This window comes from Pezoporus flaviventris, unplaced genomic scaffold (genome assembly GCF_033815535.1).
Source record: "Pezoporus flaviventris isolate CSIRO_AGI_PZ_B2104156 unplaced genomic scaffold, CSIRO_AGI_Pfla_v1 ptg000037l, whole genome shotgun sequence".
Lineage (NCBI taxonomy): Eukaryota > Metazoa > Chordata > Aves > Psittaciformes > Psittacidae > Pezoporus > Pezoporus flaviventris.
Window position 1 is genome coordinate 14,513,440 of NW_026892585.1, and position 6,000 is coordinate 14,519,439.

Genomic DNA, 6,000 nt, shown 5'->3' on the forward strand with positions numbered 1-6,000 from the left:
AAAGGTTTGTTACAATTCCAACGTCAAATGTTGTATTGAGAATTTCCCTTCAGTCTAATTGTTACCATGGCCATTATATTGAAGCAGCATTGTGATTTCTGGGAATTGCTATTAAGAGTCTTTCAAATAAAACGTTTTCTATTTTGGTGCTGTTCGTCTTTGCCACAGTTATTTCCCTCCTTGTCCTTGAGGTACTTCCAGCTATCCATTGCTGTGATGTGTTTAACACTTCCAAGTGATAGGATTGCTTTGTACTTGTTCTCCTGAAGCTGTGAGATTTCTACGGAGAGGTCCAAACTCATTAGAGTGTTTAACACCAGTGGCCATGCACCTTCTGGTGTTATGTGCAGTTGGATTGAGAGAGTCATTTGCGCTGACCACACAATCCTTCTGGAGTTTAAGCAGTAGAAGCACTTCACAAATGGCCTTGATCACCATGACTGTGGGGTTGGTACGCTGACAGGTCATTGGTGAGAAGGTAATACCATACCTAGGCTATGGTATTACAATGTACCAGTTCTGATCTGTTGTTTGAGCCTTTGGCCAACAGTAACTGAGAACAACATGTAATTAATTAACAAAAATGTTTTAATCCTTTAAAAGGAGGAAGGAAAAAAATTTGGATTGATAATGGCTAGAACCAGAGGTTAAAAACATAGAAATGGGCTAAATGAGCTGTTGAAAGAACAATATGCACAGAACAATGAGAACAGGTTAAATTAGTGAGAAAGACTGTATGGTCAGCATAGATCTGGTCAGGTTCCCATTCAGGCAATACCTAAGGAACTGGATGCAGTGGGAGAAAAACATTTCTAATAGACTGTAAGAAAAAACAGCATAGAGAATGTTTTGAGGGCATTCTGATGGTTAAATGTGAGATGTTAGGTTTGGATGGACAGTGATGCTAAAGAAATGTCTCTGATGACTTCTCCGGGCTCGGAAAGAGGGGCAGCAGATGTTGGTTGTGCATTGGTATACTCAGCAGAGAGACAGGATGCCAAAGGTCTTGAAAGGTCCTGAACATCATGTGAAGCACACACAAATAGGAGTGTAGGCATGCACTGTGGGCAAAGATTTATTTTGGGAAGCAGTGGTATGAAAGCTAGAAAGTTAGTCTGCAGAAGAGGCAGATATCAAGCTTGTCTTTTGGTATCTAGTGACAACTGTGGCTGGAAACTTGACATGTGCACACAAGACTGCTGGTGTGTCTAAACTGTTGTGGTCACTTTTGCAATGTGAAGTGAAGCTGCAGAATAGAGGGAAGAGGAGGCATCTCAGTCTAGAAGGCGTGTGTGAAGACAGGCTTGTGAGCACCATCTTTATGGGGCTTCTCAGTAAAAGCCTTGCCATGGCTTCAGGGGAACAGGATTTGTTTCAAGGTGCTGAAGAAGTGACTAATTTGAAGTAGAGACAAACACAATTTTAATTTCCCAAGGAGAAACCATGATTGTTCTTCCTTTCATCTCTTTGCCAGTTCTTGGGGTGGGTAAAGCTTAAATGGCAGAAGGAGCTGACTTGCTACATGTCATCTGCAAATGTCATGCCAAATGCTTAGGTTAGGTCTACCTTGCATGTTTTCTGTTGTTTTCCAGAGAATGTCCCTTAGGCTTCTGAGATATACTAGCACTGCCTGTTAGTGATCTTTGGGTTTGGGTTTTTTTTGTTGTTGTTGTTGTCCTGTGTTGCGTCATTAAAGGTCAGATCTGAGCAAGAGCTCTTATTGATTTCAGAAGTGCTAAGTGGAGATCGCAGGTTTTTTTACCCTCTGTACTAATGCTTTTCCCATTATAAGTCAATGGCAGCACATGTCCAGGCCATAGTGTGAGCAGACCCAATTCTGGGCAGTCTCAGCAGGACTGAGTCAACATGAAGCCTGCAGCACCATTGAGACCTTGGTGGTTGTTTAGCAGGAGGTGGCTTAAGGTGTATGAAAACTACTGCTGCGCTAACATAAATGAGGGGAGAAAAAAGACCTAAGCAGATAACTAAATGGAAAAAAAAAAAGGAGCAATGGGAAGAGAGATGAATTGGTAGCACTTTAAGTGCTTGTAAGAAACAAACTGCTAAGTCCAGTGTCAGTGGGGCATGCATTACATGGACTGAGTGGGAAGTTAATAACAGAGGAGACTGGTGTTGCTGAGGAGAGCTCAGTGGGCTCTTTGTTTTATGACTCATTGAAAGGACCACATGGTCACCTTTTCAGGAGATATTTTTTCTTAGAAAAGAAACTGTAAAGCTCTGTGATTGTCAGATCAGGTACACCAAACAGTGACTGCCATTAAACATAGGGTAATGTGTAGTCACATCACCAAGGGAGTTCTGATAACATAATTAGCCAAAACACTGGCTTAACTAATGGTCCGTGCATTTCAGTTACGTATATTGAGAGTTCTAATAAAGATAACGTTTGTAAATTTGCTTCTTTTAAGAGATCCCAGCTCATTAAATCTGCAGCACCCGAGGAGATGTGGAGATGCTTTTTGTTCAGCTCACCTGTGTAACAGGCTGGCATAGAGAGCAGCTGCTGCTACAGACCAGGAGCTCTTGTGGGGTAAATGAAGTGTGGTGGAAAGGACTCCTGGGTCTGCTGTTGTAAATCTGAATTTGGGGTGAGAAACTAATAAATGTTTATTGAAAGGTTTTGGGGGGTGGAGCTATATGGGATAGATGCGGTTGGTTTTGCTGCTTGTTTTACTTCAACTGGGTACTGTGATAGTCATGTTTTGTTTTCCAAAGCTGTAGTCAGTTTGCGTGTCAAAGTTGAGCATATAATGATTTTGCAGTACTTCACTGTTTTATGGTCTCATGTTTTCCAATTTCTCCCTTCTCTCTGCTTATGTTTTAAGGATTTTCATATTCTCTCTTGTTTGTCTGTGAAGACAAGCATGCACAAGGGCAGGAGCCTAGACTAGCAATACTGCATCTATACATCATTTCCTAACCCCAGACAGTGTCATGCTCTTCAAGCTTTGGAGGCTTTTCATGTGCAATAGGTCTTGTGTGTCACTGAAGCCAGTGTGAACCAGCCTGTCATCTTGTACAAACAGAGGTGGTCTGGAGAAGATGAGTCCTGAAGAGCAGTGCATAATGCAAATAGGGCATGTCTCATAAAAAGTAGCAGCAGTAGACTATGGAGGATGTGTCCTCTGTCTGGCTGGCTCCCATCCCACCGCTAGTGCGGAGAGAGGCAGCAGCATAGTCCCTGATAGCACATGCAAGCAGAAGGCATGCTGCTGTTGCTGCAGTGTTTGCATATTGTATTAGAACAGCCTGTGTCCTGCCAGTGGTATCTGTGCTGCTAATTTGCAGATCCCTTTTGTATTGCAATGGTTAAAGCCAGAGCTGATTTGTATGTGTTACAGTGATGTAATGGGAGCAGGAGGGATGAGTACCTGGGGGACACTGTAGGCTATAGACTGTTCATCCTTTGGAGATAGGAAGGTGGCCAGCCACGGTGTGAGTAACTGTAGTGCTTGTGGCTGTGAGCAGCCTCATCTGTTCAGTGGAAATAGTGCTTGCCTGGGTGGACCCTAGGGCTTATCTTGATTCACAGATATAATATTCAGAGATCTGCCTTCTAGAGCATCTGGCCAGTACACCCTGAAGGCTGAGCTTTAAAAGGCTCTCTCTAAATGACTTTGGCTCATATATAGGGTCTTGCTTCCTGCTGGCAGGGTCTGCAGGTAGCGATTTTTGTCCTTTGCTGGGGGGTGCATTTCATGAGTGTGTTCTCTGGTAACCTTTTATAGCCTCTGCTGCTTAAGGATGCTGAAAAGTGAAAGTGAAGGACAAATGGAATGGATGCCCAAGGCAATATGGCAAGAATGGAGTAAGTGGGACAGCAGAGAGAGGAGGGAGCAGTAGATTGGATACAAGATGGCAGGTAAATGTTATTCACTGTCTTCATTTCAGGTTTTTCTGGCTCCCTCTTGCTGAATCTGTGAAGAGTGGTTCAGTTTTGGGTCAGGGCTGTTGGTGAACCATCATACGTAATGCTTCCCTGCGCTTAGTTTGTTATATAGACTTAAAAAAATATAGTCATGGCTAAGGCAAAAAAACCCTGATCCCAAATCAATATTGAGACCGGGAAACCCATCCCTTGGTTAAGATGCCAGGCATGAGGCCAGTTGTATCACCTGAAGACGTTCCTTCAGTGGGATTGCTGTGCTGTACGTTCTGGAACAGTGTGTAGATCAGTATTTGAGGATTGAAAGCCAAACTGAAACCAAGACCCTCCTTTCCTGCTCCATGCCTGTCCTAGAATGGGTATGCCTGTCCTACCTGCCTCATAACCATGAGTTGCATACGTGCCCTGACAGCCATTTTAGTGCTTTGTTAGTTGTGTTTCACGTCATCCTAGAAATTTCTGAAAGCCTTGGCAGTCATATACCTTGCTGCATCCCTTCTCTTTGGTTTGGTTTTGCTTTTGTCCTTTTTTTCATACCTCTTAAAAACCTACTTGTATGTTGATACCTCATCCAGGCAAATGTGCCCGACCCTTCCCCACTAAGAAGCAGTGTAATTAATTCCAAAGACTTTCTGCTGAAAGAAACCTTTGCCTTCCTCTGAGCAGTGAGAAAGGTTCAATTAGACTGGAAAGCTGTGTGTGGGCCAGGTGGAGAGACCCCCCTTCACCCCCCAGCTCTTTCTGAAGGACTGCTGTATTGTCATTTCACAGAGTCACACATTTCCAGATAATTGTTTTTTTAAAGGGCATCTATAGGACCCAAACAACTCCTCTCATACTGTTTGTACCGTTGACCTGCCAGGTTAGCAAAGGTTAGACTTAATTGCCTCATTTATGGCTAATGCATTCCAGTTTTGCTGTTGCTTTTTCTCTGGGGATAATTGCTCAGACCTGTATTTTTGTTTCTGAAATCTTGATGAATAAAAACAAGGGTCCTGCTTTGTGGATGGAGATGTTGCTTCCATCAGGAGAGACAGAGGTCATGTAAAATCCTTACATTAAGGAAGTGACGATGTACACAGATGAGAGGTTGCCCAAGTGAGCCTGGATTAGCCCTTTGACAGCTCAGATTTCCCACTGCACTTCATTAACACCTCTTCCTGTTGTGCAGCTTGTTGCACAGGAAGCAATGTTCAAGCAAATTATGTCCAACACCGCTCTTATTCCTGTCCACGGGCAGTATGTGCTCTGTGGGTACAATGGTGGTGTAAGGGGTGCTTGTTTGGGGCCTCTGCAAGCATGGTTCCTCTGGCCATGGATTGTGCCTGCATATCCTTCTGTGAGTGAAGGCTGACACTGAAGCAAGAGGAGACACAAAGATTCTTCTGGGCTTGTCTGAGGTGTAAACCCAACATTACTCTTGTGTGTTCTGCAGAATTAATCCTGACATTTCTACGTATTTCATGTGTATCCTGTGTACATCCACCAATTTGCGTGATGAGGATGGAGCATTCCTGTGGCAGAATAAACTTCAGTCTCATGGGTGTAGTCACGCCTGTGTACTCTGCCCTTTCTAGCACCAGGTGGTGTTTCTGTTTTCCTAGGACTAAAATGAGAGCTGCAGCCACCAGTGCCTCTGCTGCAGATTGTGAAGGCAACATCATCTACACAGTTGTGGGTTTTGTTTATTTTATGTAGGGTGTTTGTGGCAGTAAGTTTTCAGTGAACAGCTTTTGGACAACAATGTCCTGGCTGTTGAGAAGGAGACCTACACCCCAGCTTTTGTTAACCACCTTCCTGAGGTCTCTGAGTGACAAACCTTGTCAGCCAGAAGAAGAGCCTTCAGTCCCTGGTATCCCATGGCACCCTGGAGCTGCCAGTGTGGTGAGGGTGTAGTTTAGGTGTCCATCAGTCATAGGCTTCAGGCACTCAGAGCTCTGTGTCCAACTTCACAACAGTGACTGGGGTGCCAAGTTTTCAGGTCTGGCCTTCTTCATAGTTCAGTTCATAAGGCTTCTTTGGATTAATTCCCATTTGATTAAGTCCTGTCCTTTATCTAAAGAGCTGGTCTTGATTGACGGCTGTCCTTTGAT